This window comes from Aedes aegypti, chromosome 1, assembly GCF_002204515.2.
Source record: "Aedes aegypti strain LVP_AGWG chromosome 1, AaegL5.0 Primary Assembly, whole genome shotgun sequence".
NCBI classification, from domain to species: Eukaryota; Metazoa; Arthropoda; class Insecta; order Diptera; family Culicidae; genus Aedes; species Aedes aegypti.
The window spans coordinates 39,838,521-39,859,322 of record NC_035107.1 but is presented as its reverse complement, the minus strand read 5'-3'; positions in this window follow the sequence as shown (position 1 = coordinate 39,859,322).

Sequence of the window (20,802 nt, the reverse complement as noted above, 5' to 3'; positions counted from 1 at the left end):
TTGACAAAAAATGACCGATTTCAATTCTTTAAGAAGTAATGGACGGGTCAACTAATCTAGTTTTGAGGTGCATCCACGGAGATGAACTATGACCACCGGATACCGATGATAATCTGGATTTCCGGAAGCATGTCTTATGTAGTTAAATTATGATGTGTTTTTAGCAAATGTCTCGGCTATAAAATCATAATTTTACTACACATGAAGATGGGAGATCAAATTCTGAAGCGATTGGTGCGCCAAGTATCAATATCGGTCCAGAAACCACCAATATATGGCCATTTCCCCGGAATCGGTGCCGGTAGTGGATCCGAATTGAGATCAAACAATTTATTCACTCAAAATATGTCGCGCAATATTGTATTCTCCTTAGCTCATCATTAAATACCCTATTATAAGTTGAAAATGAGTCTTGTACAGATTTGGCTACTCATGGCGCCGCCCAGTGCCCCGGGGGAACCTTGCATAGGGGACATTTCGATTTTGACACCAAAGCATATCATGCGACGGCTCATTCTTCATGTCTTGTCGTAAATAGGGCAACTGTAGAAATTGAACTCTAATACATATCGTGCAACAGTTAATTTTTCATGTCTCGTGCTAAATAAAGCTATTGTAGACCTTAAGTGGATAATTGACTACAGTGGCCACTTTTGTGACCACCGGATATCCCTGAGGGAGGCTGTGATGTCCCCAATGACAGATTCCTCCGGGAAATTCCGGTGGTCCCAAAAGTGATAGGTTCCTCAAGGAACTATAGGAGGTCCCCAAAGTGGCCATTCTAATTAGATATCCATTTTCGGTCTAAAGTTGACCTATTCATAACTAAACATGAAGAATGAGCCGTTGCACGATGAGTATTGGAGCTCAATTCCAATTGTCCCCAATCATAGGTTCCCTAGGGGACACCCGGTGGTCCCAATAGTGGCCAATTCAATTAAATTCTCATTTTGAGTCTACAGTTACTTTATTTACGACAAGGCATGAAGAAAGAGCCGTCGCATGATAAGTTTTGGTGAAAAACAGAAATGTCCCCAATGACAGGTTCCTCCGGGAAATTCCGGTAGTCCCAAAAGTGGCTACTGTAGTAATTATCCATTTTAGGTCTACAATAGCCCTATTTAGCACGAGACATGAAAAATGAACCAGCGCACGATATGTATTGGAGTTCAATTTCAATTGTCCCTAATTACAGGTTCCCTCGGGGACAGCCGGTGGTCCCGGAAGTAGTCACTGTAGTCAACTATCCATTTTGAGTCTACAGTTGCCCTATTAACGACAAGACATGAAGAATTAGTCGTCGCATGATATGCTTTGGTGTCAAAGTCGAAATGTCCCCTATGTAAGGTTCCCCCGGGGCACTTGCCGGCGCCATGAGTGGCCAAATCTGTACAAGACTCATTTTCAATTTATAATAGGGTATTTAATGATAAGCTAAAGAGAAAACAATATTGCGCGACATATTTTGAGTGAATAAAATGTTTGATCTCAATTTGGATCCACTACCGGCACCAATTCCGGGGAAATGGCCATATATTGGAGGTTTCTGGACCGATATTAATACTTAGCGCACAAATCGCTTCAGAATTTGATCTTCTATCTTCATGTGTAGTAAAATTTTGATTTTATAGCCGAGACCTTTGCTAAAAACACGTCATAGTTTTACTGCATAAGACGTGCTTCCGGAAATCCGGATTATCACCGGTATCCGGTGGTCATAGTTCATCTCTGTGGATGCACCTCAAAACTAGATTAGTTGATCCGTCCATTACTTCTTAAAGAATTGAAATCGGTCAATTTTTGTCAAAGTTACAGCATTCCAAATTTGGCCCAATTTTTCCTGTTCCAGTTATTTTGACAACCCCCTGTATATCAAATATTCCATCATTTGTGATACTTTAAAAATGGGGAGGGTACAAAATAAGGGGGGAGAGCTCCCTGCAAATCTTATTACAACTCTTCATATTGTATTTGAAGTTGAAAAAATTATATGGCACATGAATTCCATTGTCCTGAATATAAAACACTGTGTCGGTTTATTGATTAGATTAGATTTTTAAATAAAAAATGCTAAAAGTTCAAGTATATTTTAAAAATGACCTGGGGCAGACACGAACATTCTGAAAACGCCATTATTTTTGTTTATTTTTATACTTTCAAGCCTGGGGTGTCCGGTTTCTGTGCATTCAGATCGACTTTTTTTGTCGAACAGTGTTATGCACACGAACCACCGAACTGAACCACCGAATCCGCAAAAAAAATCTCCTCAAATCAGTTATGTCAAACGGCTTTATGCCTAATGACTTTATGCCAAATGACGTTCCCCTACATGGACAAAAAATCCCCTTACCCTACTGGTACACTTTCCAACTGCTCCTTACATTATTTTTTTCAGAAAACATGATTATTATTTTTATTATTTTCAACATACACTTTCAATTTGTTGTAATTAAATATATTGCGTTTAAACAACAATGGTTTTTATTAAAACAACAAGAAAATATCATTGAATTTACGTACAGCATATTCAATCAGATATATTTTAACAACAAAAATATATTTCACTTCTAATGGAAAAAATTGTTTGTTTAAATTATCTCCATTGTTGATGTATAAAGTGACCCCCCTTTTTAGTTTTCGCTTATAACGATGTAAAAGTGAAAATTTTCGACCTGAAAATATTTATTGAAGATCTTGACATGGAAAAAATTTCATCAAGAAAAATTAAATCAATCGTTTTGCAACATCTGAAACAACAATTAAAACCATTATTGGTAAGTCACGACCAATTTTTCAAGAATGTTGATTCTAATTTGCTGTTTTGAATGATTGCAGTTACTTACAAGATAACGTAAACGCTTATACTAATTTAGTAGAAAGAAACTGCAAATTTCATCTCGTCATTTGGAAAGTGGTGCAAGTAAATAAGCATATTTATGAAAAATGTCAATAAATTATAGGTTCAAAGACATAATCATTTTTTTCATTTAAAAATAAAAACAAAACGAAAAAAGAGGGACTTGAGACCAATGAAAAGACGCTTTTATTACAAATACAAATGTTATGAAATAAAAAACAACTCGCCTTTGTTTCAATATACAGTCGATTCTCCACATCTCGATGTTCTTCATCTCGATATATTCTCTCCCTATGTCGATGATTTCTTAGGTCCCTTCATTCTGTATACAATTTCTCTCTCCACATCTCGATATCCTCCTTATCTCGATGTGTCCCTGTTGATTTTTCGTTCCCAGTTTTCTCTCTGTATGTCGATGTGATCAAAATCAAAGGTTTCTAGACGAAATTTTTGGGGTTCGAAGCAAATAAGGAACGTGCAATGACGTCTGATTGTTTATTATTTTCTTGGTAACGGAGTGTTTTCAATCTAGTATTCAATAAAAATGTGTTCTTTGTCTCGATCTCTCCCTATCTCGATGGTCCCTTCGATATCGAGATGTGGAGAGGCGACTGTAGTAGAGCTTTATTTTAACGCAAAAATATTGTTGTTTTAGAAGAAAAATATATTCAATCTAAAATATATATTGTTGAACCGTGATTCACTCAGCTGTCAAATTCTACAACAAAATTTTTTAAACTAAATCACCAGCAGTAATTAAAACAATGACAGGCTATTATAAGCGGGCACATGATACAGAAACATTGTTGTTATGATTTAAAATATATTTGATATCAAAATTGTTTTCTCTGCATGTACTCTTATATGTATGGAATTATGAGATTATTTATGTTAAAATTCCTCTCACATTTATGATGTAATTTTTTTTATTACTTTCTTATACAGACATAACGCATTCGTTTTGTTACTTAGATCGTTATCAAGTCTTATAACTGTAGAAAATAATAATAAAACTATTCATTAAAGTTAACATAACATTTCATCTGAGATCTGAGCTCCATGCCTCTCTTGTAAGATAAAGTAAGATTTCTTGAAAAACTTCCAACTCTTTTAAGAGTTTACGTTATTATTGAACGACCCTCTGAATGTTGTGCTGTAACTAAAGCACTTCATCTCCATCCTCGGTTCGGCCCCATGCTCGCCAAATGGTTGTGCATTTGGTCTGCCCATCTAGCTCGCTGCGCTCCCTGTTTTATTGCACCAACTGAATCCGAAACAAACGCTATCTTTTTTTTTTTAATTTATTTATTAGTATCATTCCAAACATTACATTCATTGCTTATATCTAGATGGTCTGTGTTATTAGACAACACTATCATCCTAATTTGGTAAAACAAATTTAAGATTTTGTTAACAACATATTACTACATTTCATTTGCTGTAGCAGTTCAGATTTTTGCAAGTGAGTTGATTTCACCTGCCTATAAGAGAAATAAACGCTTTGAATTTACTTAACATAAACATATAACGCATTAATCGTGGCAATAGAAGATTGTAACGATTTTTGCCTGAAATTATTTATTATTTTATTTGACATTTGTTCCAATGTTTCAACATTGGATATTCTATGTTACTCATTGGTACTCGTACTACCAGGGAGGAAGCTTCAGAATCATTTTAAAAATTTTATTTTGAATTCTCTGCAGAGCTTCCCGAGGACGAACAAATAACTCCCCAATAACTTATGCATACCATATTTTGGTATCATACCAAAATTAGGTATTGTTCAGATGTCAATACCTCAATTTGGTATTATAATGGTATTGAAAAAAATCTTTAAAACAATTAAAAATACTTCATTGGGGTATTAAACAGCTATTGAGGTCTGCTGGAGGTATTGAACTACAATTGAAAAATTTCATTTTTATGTGAAAATCCATCAAGTATTATTGAGGTATTATAATACCTGATCTAGTTATCAGTTTGGTGTTCGTAGAATATGCTTGAGATATTATTTGAGGTATTTTACCTCTTATGCAGGGCTAATTCATACCTCATTCAGGTATGTAGTATTGGAAATTATCTGGTATGGAATACCTTAATTTGGTATTCAGTAGTTATTTTCTTCTGCTCGGGTTTCTTCCTGGTATTACAACAGCTAGTCCATATTGGTACAGCATACAACATGGCTGGCCTGAATATTTGTTTGAATATCGAAAGCTTGTTCTTAAGACAAAGTTTTGAATATCTATTAATAAGGGGATAGAGACATTTTACATATTTATTACATTTGGCTTAAATGCCCTCAATGTGATTTTTGAAAGTTAAATTCTTATCTAGCATGAGCCCCTCTCATCGTGACAACATGTCTACTGGAAGGTTTCAAATAAAGAGCTTTTGGTTTATGTGGGAATATTATCAGTTGAATTTTGGAAGCATTAGGAGAAATCTTCCATTTTTGCAAGTATGAAGAAAATATATCCAAACTTTTTTGCAATCGACTACAGATGACACGCACGCTTCGTCCTTTGGCAGTGAAGCCGGTGTCATCTGCAAACAAAGATTTTTGACATCCCTGAGGTAAGTCAGGTAGGGCAAACGCTCCCTTAGTGGAGGTAGCTCCAATAGTGGAGGTAGTGTGTTTTGGTATGTTTCGCGCTAATAAATGATTATGTGATATTTTTGTATTATGTACGATGCGAAAATGATACAAGTAATCGAATAATATTCATGAAATTTAACCGTAAAACTATTTAAAACAATTATTTTGCTTAATTTTTTTGCTCCTTTGTACCTATAGTGGTGCATCAGTACCCATAATGGAGGGTCCCATAAGAAATCAATGGTTTGCGCCACTAAAGGAACCATCCTTAAAATATACCTCCACTAAAGGAACAGTGTTCCTATTATTGGTGCAAGGCTTTTTGCAGGGGAATTTCAAATGAATCGTGATTTTTATACATTTGAATGATAGAAGGGTTTGAGATCTATCGAATGATACGTTAAAATCATATATTTCATGATCTTAACACCGTGTTTTAGCAGTTTTCCCTTAGGTGCACCACTAATGGTACACTTGCCCTAAGCCAGATGTGAAAGTATTGTATAATATTGGTCCCAAAATGCTGCCTTGAGGAACACCAGCTCTTACAGGAAGTCTTTCAGATCTGCAGTTCTTATAATTAACCTGAAGTGTACGATTTGACAAATAACTTTGAACTATTCTAACAATGTATGTTGGAAAATTGAAGTTTTTTAATTTTATCATCAAACCTTCATGCCAAACACTGTCGAATGCTTTTTCTATGTCTAGAAGAGCAAGACCAGTAGAATAACCTTCAGATTTGTTGGAACGAATCAAATTTGTTACACGTAACAAATTGGTGCTTGGTTGATTGTTCATGGCGGAATCCGAACTGTTCATTGACAAAGATGGGATTTTCGTTGATGTGGATCATCATTCTGTTCAAAATGACCTTTTCAAAAAGTTTACTGATGGAGGAAAACAAACTGGTTGGATGATAGCTGGTTTTTTGTCTGGTTATAAAATTGGTACAACCATAACATTTTTCCATTTGGCAGGAAAATAGGCTAATTGAAAACATTTGTTAAATATATCAACTAAGAATGATAAGCTACTTTCTGGAAGTTTCTTGATGAGGATGTAGAAAATTCTATCATCGCCAGGGGCTTTCATATTTTTGAATTTTTTAATAATAGTTCTCACTTCTTCCAAATCAGTCTCCCAGAAATTTTCTAAAACGTTCTCTTGATTGAGAATATTTTCGAAGTCCTGAGTAACTTGATTTTCTATTGGACTAGTAAGTCCTAAATTAAAATTGTGCGCACTTTCAAATTGCATAGCAAGTTTTTGGTCTTTTTCGCAATAAGTTCAGAAGGCCGGCTCCAAAAATTGGAAAAGCCGACTCAGGGCCAATGAAGTCATGCGATGCTCCATCGCGAGCTAGCGCATCAGCCAATTCATTACCAGCGATGGAAGAATGGCCAGGTACCCATACAAGGTTTGCAGTGTTGACTGAATTCAGTTCCTCAATTTGAGTTCGACATGCGATAACAAGCTTCGACCTTGAGTTGGCCGAAGCGAAAGCTTTTATAGCAGTTTGACTATCTGAACAGAAGTATATTACTTTACCCATTACGCGCTGTTGAAGTGCTGATTGCACTCCACACTTAAGAGCAAATACTTCCGCCTGAAAAAACGGTGCAGTTTCTACCAAGTGAGTAAAACTGACTCAGCTTAGCTCACGAGAATATACTCCTGCACCAGCTCTACCTTCAAGAAGGGAGCCATCAGTGTAACATACTACATTGTTTGATATACTTCTTTCCAAATAGCCAGACGTCCACTCTTCCCGTGAAGGGAATTGTGTGGTAAATGTCCTGTAAGGAAAGTGACAAGCAATTGTGAGATCACTTGGAGCAAGGACAATTTTGTCCCAATTCACCAAAAGTGGAAACAACGAAGTGTGTGTAGATCTACGATTCACTGGATTTTCCTCCAGTAGATCCAGTACCCATAAACGGTAAGAGCAAGAAAGTGCTTCTTGTTTAAGACATATGTGTAGTGGCGCAACGTCGAAAATGGCCTCAAGCGCTGCTGTGGGAGTTGTAGAGAACGCACCAGACATCGCCATCAAGCACATCCTTTGGAGATGGCCCAATTTTGATTGGATTATTCTCACTTCGCCCTTTTGCCACCACACAAGACATCCATATGCCAATATTGGTCGAACAACTGTTGTGTAAATCCATTTGCTATATTTGGGTTTGAGGCCCCAAGTTTTACCAAAGGATCGCCGGCATTGGCCGAAGGCCATGCAAGCTTTTTTGACTCTGAAATCAACGTGAGGTGTCCATGAAAGTTTGGAATCTAGAATGACTCCAACATACTTTACTTGATCAGTCACATTAATCGCAGTGCCAAAAAGACGTAAAGGTCGAATTCCATCGCGGTTTCGTCTTTCCGTAAAAGAACAATAGATGTTTTATTCGGGTTAACCGAAAGGCCATATTGGCGACACCAACTCTCGACTACCTGAAGAGCACTTTGCATCAGGTCGAATAGGGTGCTTATGCACATACCAACTATCAGAGCTAGATAGTCGTCGGCAAATCCATATGTTGGAAAACCGCTATTATTGAGTTGCCTCAATAGCGTATCTGCTACGAGATTCCACAAAAGTGGTGACAAGACTCCCCCTTGGGGGCATCCGCAAACACTCAATTTTCGAATCGCTGCTTGACGCAATGTCGAGAAGAGATGTCGGTTTTTGAGCATTTGATGAATCCAATTGGTAATCATTGCAGGCAGCCCATGGTTTCGTGCGGCTTCCAATATGGCATCGAAAGACACGTTATCAAAGGCACCCTCAATATCCAAGAAAACACCCAAGCATGATTGCTTCTGAGCGAATGCTTTCTCGATATCGTATACAACTTTGTGTAAAAGAGTCACAGCGGACTTTCCAGATTGGTAAGCATGTTGATTCACATGAAGAGGCATGTTTGCCAAATAAACATCACGGATGTGATGATCGATAATGCGTTCCAGACATTTCAGAAGAAAAGAGGTCAGACTGATTGGTCTAAAACTCTTCGCTTCTTCATACGACGCACGTCCTCCTTTCGGGATAAACTTTACAGTAACATCACGTCAGGATCTGGGAATGTACCCGGTAGCAAAACTGCTTACAAGTAGCTTTTTTAAAACATGTTTGATAAACTCAAATCCCTTTTGGAGCAGAACAGGATAAATCCCATTCGCTCCTGGAGATTTGAAAGGAGCAAAACTATTAAGTGCCCATTGAATCGCAAAACTATTAAGTGCCCAGAGACTCGTAACTACATGAAAAGACATTTGGTTCATTCGTAGATGCTATGTCCATACATCCGGGGAAATGTGTATTGGATAAACATTCTAAAACTTCTTCATCGGAAGAAGTGAAGTCACCATTAGGTAAGCGAATTTCGTTCACTTGGAAATCCTTAGATTTTGCAAGGATTTTGTTCAGCCGACTGACTTCACTCAAACTGGAAACATTTGTACAAAGGTTTTTCCAGCCGAATCGTTCAGCAGAACGAAGAGCCTTCTTGTAAGCCTTGCGAGCCGACTTGAACGACTCCGATCCAGCTGAACGGCGTCTGTTCCAACTCCTTCTACATTGTTTCCTGAGTCTAGTCAGATCGGAATTCCACCATGGGGTCCCTCTTGTAGTCTTTACAGACCGCAGAGGACATGCTTCTTCAAAAGCTTCCATAATGTAGGATGTTGTAGTATCAACGGCATCATTCAGATCACTTGGATTTTCAATGGACGGAGAATATCCATGAAATTTGGTCGCAATCAATTCAATATAGAGTTCCCAGTTTGTTGACCGGGGATTCCTAAAACGCAAAGTCTGTGCAGTTACATTCGAATGTTCAAAGAAGATGTAGCGATGATTAGATAATGATTCCTCATCTGATACATGCCAATCAGCGGAAGGCCTTTTGTTACGCAGTGTACGACAACTCGTTTGAAATCATCCGTTGGGGATGGTTTATCATGTGGTAAATATACCGAACAATAGACGTATTTCCTGTTGAGGTCACCAACAGAAACATCGATTGTGACAGCACATACATCTCTGGTAGTTAACTCAGAAATGAGTGTAGCAACGATTGCTTTATTAACGAGCACGCATGCGCGGGGCATGGAGCGCGAGTTTGCCATTTCAAGTTTGCTGAAAGTAGCAAAAACTGGATCCACAAGGTTACCTAGTGTAAACGGATGAAAAATAGCTGGTGCTATCGGTGATGAGTGAACTGAATTCTCTGAGTGTGAATTAATACTACATCACTGTGCAAAATTAAACTATTTATACAGCAAAATATATACCCTTCTAGTCAGTCTAAATTAAACCACGAAAGTAGACAGATCTACGTTATCTACTCCGAAAGGTCTCGGTTCTCTCGGTAGTTCGCTTTGAGGTCGATGTCCGTTCGTTCCGCATATCTGTTACACTAGATAGAAGTTACCTCTACGAAAGTAGGGTTCTTGAACTAGCGTCACTTGGGCTGCACCATTTTGCATTAGTCTGCAAAGATTGGTCGTTGCTGTTCTTTTATGCTGAAGATTGATCTGAGCTAACCTAATCGTACTCAAGTAACAATTTCAGTGCTTTTTGATCTTAGATGTTATTTATAGATGGTTTATTAGGGATGTATTCATTCCTAACAGCTTTAATAAAGCATTGCAAAGTGCTAAACGTTCTTTTCGGTAAAACCCACTTTAAAATGCTTTGAAGATATGCTCTTATAACCCGTTGAAACTTATTTGCTGGCCACATTTGTTGATAATAAATTGTGTTTTGAAGGAGCTGTGTAGTGTCTATTAAAACCTAAACTTAAAATTCCATCTTGCTTGTCTTATTAAGGCATAGGTAAAACTTCTAAGACTGCACTAAGTCATGTTAAAGCCTTCTCAAATCTCAACTGTCTGATGCATGTTATTGGAATGCAGTCTGCGTATGGTTATCAATATAATTATGTTGATAATGATTATCATGTAGTGAATTATGAGTAATCAGATCGCAAACATAGAAATGACAAATATTCCTCTCGTAGAATTATCAGACTACCGTATAAAGCATATTTTTCCCATGCTTGCCGGAACTTCCCGTTCTAGTGGGACAACTATGCTGCACACAACAGCTGAGTTACACGAAAAAAGCTTTCATTTTTCAGGCACTTATCACTTACCGTTTTCTGCATTACAAAATTGAATCTTCCGATTTGTTTATGTTTTTGACAGCACTTGCTTTCCTGAGTACATCAAGTTTAAGTCAAGGCTCCCAAAAAACCTATTTGTCTTATTACAGAACAAATATTCTGATTTAGGAATCTTTTAGCCAGTGAAGGATTTTGCGCACGGGTTCTTAAGATCAAAAGCGTTCATGAATGATTTTATTGTTCGGAATAATCACCAATTGATCTTAAACCATCCCAGACAAAACCAGCGAGATTTAACTGGATGGAATCCATTTTTATTGTCGCCATTTCGGATTGATAATTACAATATGCGTGGAAAATTTTAATTTATGAATGAGATGAGCATGAAATCATTCTGAAAATGGAATAGAGTAAAATATAAGATAGCCTATTATGATGGCGTAATAGGGCGATATTCAAAACTGAAAAGGCAATAGATGGCTCTTTTTCAGTGGTAGTAAAAACGAAATCCTGAAGCAAAGAAAGCCCCACGGAAGATGAACTAAACACAAAAAGTTATGTATTCACTTTGCACTTGATGTCTAATCACTACTTTTTTGATCCAGTTTCCGAATTGCAAGTATTGAGCTTCTCGAGAATTTTTAGCATTTCGATCACTTCCTCTTTACTTTGAATGTTACGCGCCATGGTCTGGTACTAGTTGGGCATTTTGCGAATCTTTTCTCAAAACCGCAGGCCACCAAATAAGTTGCGCGCCGATCGATTATGCGCCGAGTTGTGAGTCGGTCAAAACGATTCCAATCGCTTGCAACTTGAACACAAGAAGGTACGAACTATTTTATTCCATATGTTTTGTATCGATAAAACAATTATGATCGCTCTCCAGTTTAGGACTCGAGCCCTAAAAGTGATTCACTTCCTCGGCGAGATATTTTGACATTTCTTTATTTACTTTTTGGCTGGCGCACAACTCGGCGCATGAGCCACCGGCGCGCAACTTGTTGGACAGTCTGCGGATTTAAGTAAAGATTCGCAATAATTTACGTTTTTCATTATTTTCCCAACCCCCCCGCGAAGTGACAGATAGCGCAATTTTCACGTACCTACTTGCAGCGTAAACAATGGGGCTATCCACCACTGCCGGCACGATTTTTCACTATGGGAGATCGGAAATTTGTTTCGTTGTTGACGGGTGCAGAACAACGAATGGAATGAAATGAAATAAGGGCGAATCCGATTTTTTCTTCATGCAATGAAAATAAACTTAATGAAAGCACCAAGTATTGACACCAAATGAATTAAACGCGCATCAAATCGTTCAGTGAAACGATTAATTGACTTGTTAGTGCTTAGTTTAGCTGGAAATGCTGTTTCATACAGTGATAATAGTACATTTATTTTTGGCGTACATGTTTTATCGTTTAACGGAGTAAAGTTATCGGGCGTGATTAGATATTTTGCAACATAATTAGTCACAAAACTAATTTTGTGGGTAACTTGGATGCCTTCAAAAGAAGGCGTGGCCCGTATTATAAAAAAAATAAAATATATGAACGGGTTTCAATGGGATCGAATTAAATCCAAAAGTGAAAATGCGCGATTTTTACACTTTTTTCTCATACTCATCACCACACTTAAATTATTTCACCGACCTCAGTAAAATGTTTTGCCGAGAACCCAACAGCTGAGAATTCGGTAATTTCCAGTGCCGACTCTGTACTTATTTTACAAAGACTTCGTCAATCCAAATTTTGTCGAGATCTCGGTGAACGTTTACCGAGATCTCGGTAAAGGTTTTAGAGAAAATCGTCAAATTATAACCGAAAAACCAGCTGTTGAATTCTCGGCGATTCCGTTTAATTGTGCATGAACTAATTTACGATGATTTCACACTGCAACTTCCAGCGAGCGGTAAACCTTTACAGCGGCCGATGTTTACAAAAAAATAACAATTTCGTTGCATATTCATCCACGCATTGTTCATCCGGTAAACATTCGTTCACTGGATATGGTCTAATCCACCGGTGTATTAAATTCACTCGGTCTGAGAATTGTGACACTTGAGCGGGGCACGCATCCGTATGCTCCTGACGTGTTCTGGACCTGCTCAAGTGTCACAATTTTCAGACCGAGTGATTTTAGTACACCAATGGATTAGTCTATGGTCTAATCCACCGGTGTACTAAATTCATTCGGACTGAGAATTGTGACACTTGAGCGGGGCACGCTCCCGTATGATCTCCACGTGATCTGGACCCGCTCTAGTGTCAAAATTCTTCGACCGAGTCAGTTTAGTACACCAGTGGATAAGACCATGGTCTTATCCACTGGTGTACTAAACTGACTCGGTCGAAGAATTTTGACACTAGAGCGGGTCCAGATCACGTGAGCATCATACGGGAGCGTGCCCCGCTCAAGTGTCACAATTCTCAGACCGAGTGAATTTAGTACACCGGTGGATTAGACCATTGGTGCGGAAGTAATTTTATGTAAACACATACGGGCAGAGCGGAAAAGAAAAAAAAGTCGACAAGAAAAGAAGACCGTGGATAAATCCATTGCATGAACTATCCAGCTTTTCAAAAGCGGTAATGGCCTTCAAAAGTTATTTACTTTCTGGTAGGGATCCATCAGTTTGACGTGTGGCTTAAGTCCGTTCAATCGACGTTGTACTTAATTCACTCGGTCCAAAAATTTTGACACTTCAACAGCAGCTTACAAAAAAGTGAGCAAATTAATGGTGATATTAGCGCTCGTAAAAAGCTTGATAGTTCATCGAATAAGCTTATCTGATTGAAGCTTAGACATTTGGTGGTGAGTATGAAAAAAAAGTGTTCAAATCCACAAAGAAAAATGTGCTGCGAGTAAAAGGCTGAATATGAAATACATAAAATTGATTTTCAAGCTGATAAATTACTAAGAAAAAAACTACTAATTGAACTTTTACACTTCACTGCACTTTTGCAAAAGAAAAATCCTTCCATGAATAAAAAAAATGTGACATAAATCATCATATATGTCTAAGGAATTATTCAAATATAACATGACCAATTTTAAGCCCCCTCCCATCGCCAATCTATGGATTTTGTTTTTGCATGGCCCGTAACACTACGAAAGACCCCCTTCCTCTCCCTGTTGCGTTACGTAATATTTTACAATCCCCAATTGGGAAAATATGGAGAAATGCAGACAGATTTGATATCTTTTGAATTACCAAGCGGTCAAAACATAATTTCGAAAGCAAAGAATCGGTTACTATGAGCATTAGACTGATGCAAATTTTGAAATTTTTGCTCCCCTATGCTTAAACGATGTCAATTATGATGAAAATGATCCTCCCAAAATTTGAAGTGATTCTGAAGAAATTTGGTTGTGCACACGCTATTTAAAGTTTATATGGAAATTACTATGGAAAAGGCAAACCTTTTGTGTTCAGTCCTCTAACTGCTCGTCATAAAAACCTATGGAAAAGTGAACACACTCATCTCATGTGAAAACTTCCCGGCTTCAACTTTGCCGAAAACCACATTTCGATGGGACGTAAGGATAATTTGTTATTTTTGATAACAAAGTCTGAATCATGCTGAGATGATCATTCAATTGCTTTCAGAGCAACACTGCTTTTTTGCTGTAGAACATAGTAGCCTGGATTACTTTGATCTATTCTTCCCACCAGGAGCACCACTGTTGCCTGCCGAACAGCTGGTGAAGTATGCTACATGCAAATCAACTTTATAATGATGAATAACAATTTATCCTGAGGTCCAATCAAAAAGTGGTCTTCGGCAAAGTTGTAGCTGGGAGGATTTTACATTAGAAGAATGTGTTCACTTTTTCATAAAATATTATGACGAAGAGATAGAGGGCTGCACACACAAGATTGGCGTTTTCCATAGTAATCTCCATATAAACTTCAATTGGCGTGTGCACAGTCAAATTTCTTCCGAATCACTTCAAACTTTGGGAGGATGCTATTTACCATAATTGAAATCGTTTAAGTATAGGGGAGCAAACATTTCAAAATTTGCATCACTCTAATGAGCATCTTTCAGCATGTCTTTGTGCGAACCACATCACACCACTATTCAAAACCCGCTCGTTGTTCGTACAAAATCTTCCCGAGGACCGCACAAAACTTTTTCAGTTTGGTGATCACTGTAGCGGTAAACGCGTAGCTATTCAGCATGACCAAGCTGAGGGTCGTGGGTTCGAATCCCACTGGTCGAGGATCTTTTCGGGTTGGAAATTTTCTCGACTTCCTAGAGCATAGAGTATCTTCGTACCTGCCACACGATATACACATGCCAAAAATGATCATTGGCATAGTAAGCTCTCAGTGAATAACTGTGGAAGTGCTCATAAGAACACTAAGCTGAGAAGCATGCTCTGTCCCAGTGGGGACGTAACGCCAGAAAGAAGAAGAAGAAGATCACTGATGAATAATGATATTACAAAATGCCAAACAAAAATAATAAAAAATATGTCCGTTAAGCATCATTTTAATTTGCGCCCTATTTTGAGCACACTCCATGATTTCATTGCGTTTGACAGTACCATGGACCAAAATTTTTCGGTACACTGACATTGTATGGCAGCTGTCATGATGCTCCCGGGTTGTATTTTCCATACGTTTTGACAGCTCTCCGACTACCATTCTTCCATGCGCTTGTGTTGAAAGTTTGAGAAACTTGAGAATCCAGCGTAGCGCGATCAGCGAGAGGGATACAAACAACAGTGTCGTCGCACGGCGGCCAGTGGAAGAAACTGAATGTTCGAAAGGTTGTTGCCTGTACTTTTTGCCGGTGGCGCCAACTGTTAGCGTTTAAGAACGAAATAATCAGTCGTTACCCTATTGAGGCGCGTTGCTGTAAATCGAAAATTTTTATGTCATTTCACCAGTTAATTTTTATTGGCAGGAATTTCACGCGATCGTATGGAAACTTTCTGTCACGCAAAAATGATTATTTTATTTGATGATTATCAGTCGATAGACATCATGATGGTTTCAATATTAAAAAAAAGGTTATGGTTTATAAACAACTTATTGGTTGATATTTGTTCAATCATAAGCTCTTAACATTGGTTTTATTGCGTGTATTAGGATATCGTAAAAGATTCAATACCGCTAGTTGAGCTCAATAGGGCTATGGACCAATGCACGAGTTCATTATTTGACGTTTGAGCGGTGCCGTGTTATTTATGTGACCATGGCAACTAGTGAATACGGCACCGCTCAAACGTCAAATTAGTGAACTCGTGCATTGGTCCATACAATAGCTTTTATGAATGTTTTATAGCATACTACAAGCAAGCATGGGAAAATTCACTCACTCACCCGAACGCTACCGATAAAATATCTGCAAAGTATCTGCTGCCACCGAATGTTCAATGACTGCCGAACGCTACTAGGGTGAGCGCAATCCCGACGAATCGTAAACGATTGAGATAGCCGAAAATGAAAAGATATTTGTGTTTATTCCACGACTGGCGTGAAGGGAGAATAGTCGTCTCACTTTGAGTGAGCGATTCCGACACTCGAATGCAGTGAGAATGGTCACTATGGATGAACTCGAGTGAACTCTCGCTGTATTCCGACAGTCGGTGTATAGGCCAGGGGAAGTGGTTCACCTAGAGTGAATTTCTGTCAAAGAAAAAGTAGATTTTGTATGAGATTTGACAGAAAAATGAATGACAAGTTCATCCACTTCTCCTGGCCTATGGACCGATGCACAAGTTCACTAATTTGACGTTTGAGCGGTGCCGAATTCACTAGTCCAGTTGTTAATTACACCTATCGTTTGTCTGGTGAGTTGCACGCCTACTGTCAATGATGATGTCACGCTACACGATAAGTGTTCATCTGCAACAACCAGACAGCTCACCAATCCACCGCGAGGTGGATCGTGCTGAGTTGTTGAGTTGAAGGAGTGCGAAAGAAGGAAGGCACAAAAGTCTGTTTGACAGCTCTGCAGAAAGCGCGTGCGCACGGACAGAGCGCGTGCGCACGGAAAGAGCGCCAGTTCGGCTCGATTTGCAATGATCGGTTATTATTATTATTTTTTCGCTATTGGATATTCTATGGTTTGGTTGATCGATGTTAAAGTTTGTTTTAAAAGCAGCCCCACTTATTTTGAAACATATTGCCGTGTACAATAGTAGACAACACAACTAATTTAATTAAAATAATTTGAAATTATAATTAGTACATATACAAAAGGGGAAAAACGTTTAGGCTGGTTGTGCATTACGATAAAATCTCTTAACATAAGCAATGCTTGTTGTTGGTTCTTGTGGAAGGATCAACATGTTCGGCTTAACGAATCTTATTTTAAATATCGAATAACACCACATGCAATTGAACAAAAAGGATGTGATTACAATAGACTTTTGATATTTTCAATTCTGAACCACCGCAAAAAAAAATATTGGGAATCAAAATTCTCCTGAGAGGGATGATGTGGGGGAGGCTCATTCTAATTAATATTGTCGTTCAATTATGGGGATAAATTAAAATTGTTATTGTTCTATACATACTTATTTATTATAATTACCTGTAAATATTGATACAGCACAATTCAAGTATTTAAATATCAAATAGCAAACATAGATATGGTCGGTGTTCAGACAGACTGAACTAAGTGTTTTTTTCAATCGAGTAAGAAAAATGTACCCCAAACATGTGAAACATCAAAATATTATAGATATTTACTGTAATAATGGAACTTATCTATTTGATGATACATTTGTATCAAAATAACATGGAAGATTTAAAATTGATGGAGTTCTTTACGTATCCTTAGAGCTCCAAAATTCATCTAGTCTGGTCTGTCTAAACACCGACCATATGATTCTCAAAAACTCATGAGAATGGTATTTTACTCTTTGAACTGTTATTTAATTTGGATGTGTTTAAAAGATTTATAAATTTAATTTATTCTTGATGTTACGAGCTATGTCTGTAGTTAAACTTAATGCTACACAAGAAATATATTTGAATCAAAGTATTTTTATATATAAATCATATGAAAAAAAAAAAATGTTCCAGAAAGTACTCTAGAATTCTTTGGCGTCTCCCGGGATTCTTCCTTAAATCATTCATGAATCCTTCAAATCCTCTCTGGGATTGTTCTGCTGAAAATCTTGAGATTATTTCTGAATTTTCTTCCAGATATCGCTTTGGGATTCATCCAAAAAAAAAAAAACGTTACCATTCCGGTATTACTTATGAGATTCTTTCGGATATCCCATTGCGATTATTCTGGACATCTTTTTGGATTTTTTTGCAGAACTCTGTATGTGATTTTGCGTGTATCTCCTTAAGGATTACTTTTGAAATCCAGGAAATTAAATTCTTTGAAATTCTTGAAAATTGTTTTCGAAATACTATGGAAGATTTTACCATAAATCCTGATGCAATCCATTTGGATATTTAAAGAGGATTTTATCAAAAAATGTACGACTCTACTAGAAATTCTTCGAGAATTCCTCCGAAAATAACTCTAGATTTTTATCCGGAAATACTTCTGGTATTCTTATGAGAATGCCTCTGGTATTCTTCCAAAAATGACTTGAGATGCTTTCGGAAATCTTTCTGAAATTCTTCAAGAAATTCCACTGAGATTTTTACGCCAATATCTTTGAAATACTCCTGGGACTCTTACAAAAATCCTGTTGGAGTTTTTTTTTTCGGATATCTTTCTATTCTAAATTTTTCAATAAATTTTGCTGGGATTGTGCTGTAAAACCTGCTAAGATTCATCCAAAAATACGACTGTCATTCTTCCGGATATCATTCAAGAATTCCACCGGAAGTTTTCGTGAGATTCAACCGTAAATCGTTCTGGTATTTTTCAGAAATTCCATTGAGATTCTTAAAAATATCCTTCTGAAAATTTTTCCGAGAATTGTTTTGGGATTATAGAAGGATTTCCAGAAGAATTCCAAGGCGATTCACAGAAACATCACTTCTGTATGAAGGATTATCGTTAATATCTGAAATAATCCCATGAGAATTCTAAATCCAAATTACAGTGATATCCAAAAGAATCCCAGAAGTTATTTCGCCAGAATCCCTGAAAGATGTAAAGGATATTCACAGACATCCAGAAGATTTCATGAATATTTTCCAGAATAATTCCGATGTCCAGATGAACTGCAGAAAGATTCATGGAATAATTTCAAACTGGATTTTCGGAATCATTTGAAAGTAACTTTTAGAAGATCCTCAGAAAAAGAAATCAGTAATCAAAGTAATCGAAAAAATCTCATTATTTCAAGCAATGCTCGTTGGTTCATGTCGAAGGTTCAACATGTTCGGCTTAACGAATCTTATTTTAAATATTGAATGACACCACATACAATTAAACTAGTATGTGATTACAATTCTGAATCACCGCAAAAAAAATATTTAGAATCATAATCCTTCTGAGAGGGATGATGTGGTGGATGCACATTCTAATTAAAATTGTCGTTCAATTATGGCGATAAATTAAAATTGTTATTGTTCCATAAATACTTGTTTATTATAATTACTTGTAAATATTGATACAGCATATAAAAAGACATTGGTCCAGAATTCTATGGAATTTCCATCCTGGGATTCTTCCTTAAATCACTTATGAATCCTTCAAAACCTCTCTGGGATTGTTCTGGAAATCTAAAGATTATTTCTGATTTTTCTCTAAGTTCTTCTGGAAATCACAGAATACTTACAGATATCGCTTTTGAACTCATCTAAAAAACATCGTTAGCATTCCGGTACTATATCTGAGATTCTTTCGGATATACTTTGTGATTCTTCTGGACATCTTATTGGAATATTTGCATAAATCTGTATGTGAGTTTGCGTTTATCTCCTTAAGGATTACTTTTGAAATCCTGGAAATCAAATTCGAATCGAAATTCTCGAAGATTCTTTCGGAAATTCAATGGAAGATTCTAACAAAAATCCTGATGCAATTCTTCTGGATATTTTTAGAGGATTTTGCCAAAAAATGTACTACGACTCTACTACAAATTCGTCGAGAATTCCTCCGAAAATAACTCTGGCCTTTTTCCGGAAATACTTCTGGGATTATTATGAGAATACCTCTGGTATTCTTCCGGAAATCACCTGAGATGCTTTCGGAATCCCTTTAGAATACTTTCGAGGATGCTACCGAAAATCTTTCTGAAATTATTCTAGAAATGCCACTGAGATATTTACGTCCATATTCTTGAAATTTGTCTGGGAAATCTTCCAGATATCTTTCTAGCATTCTTTCGGGAAGCCTTCTGGGATACTTTCGAAAATCTTTCTGAGGATCCTTCAAATCCTTCTGTTAAGGATTCTTGCAGAAATTCTTCCCGAATTACCTCTAGACTCTGGGAGTTTCCTGAATTTTTCAAGAAAACTGGTATTATTTCGACTATCTCTCTAGGATTCTTTCGGAAATTCTTCTACAATACCCCCAGATTTCTTTCTGTTATCCTGCTGGAGGACTTCAAAACATCTTTCAAAGATTCTTCCAGAAATTTCACTGGAATTTTTCAAGAAATTCTGCTGGGATTCTTCCGTAAAACTTGCCTAAATTCATCCGGAAATACGACTGGAATTCTGCTTGAATGATAAGCATTCAAGAATTCCACCGGAAGTTTTTGTGGGATTGAACCGTAAATTGTCCTGGTATTTTGTTTAAATACATTGAGATTCTTAGGGAAAAATATACAGGATTCTTAAAAATATCCTTCTGAAAATTCTTCTGGAAATTGCTTTGGAATTAAAGGAGGATTTCCGGAAGAATCCCAGGTCGATTTACAGAAGAACCACAGAGAAATCACTAAAATATTATCAGGGAGATTTCTAAAGGAATTATTTTAAGGATTCTCGTAAATTCCTGAAACAATCTCAGGAGAATTTCGAATGGATTTTGAATGTTTTTTTACAGTGATATCCAAAAGAATCCCAGAAGTTATTTCGCAAGAACCCCTGAAGATTCAATGAAAAGTCACAGACATCCAGACGATTTCATGAATATTTTCCAGAATAATTACGATGTCCAGAAGAGCTCCAGAAAGATTTACGGAATAATTTCAAATGGAATTTCCAGACCCATTTAAAAGTCACTTTCAAAAGATGCTCAGAAAAAGAAATCAGTAATCAAAGAATCTCATAGGTATTTTTTTAAAGTCCCAGTGACTGTCCGGTAGTTTTCTTGGAGGATTTCCATTTGAAG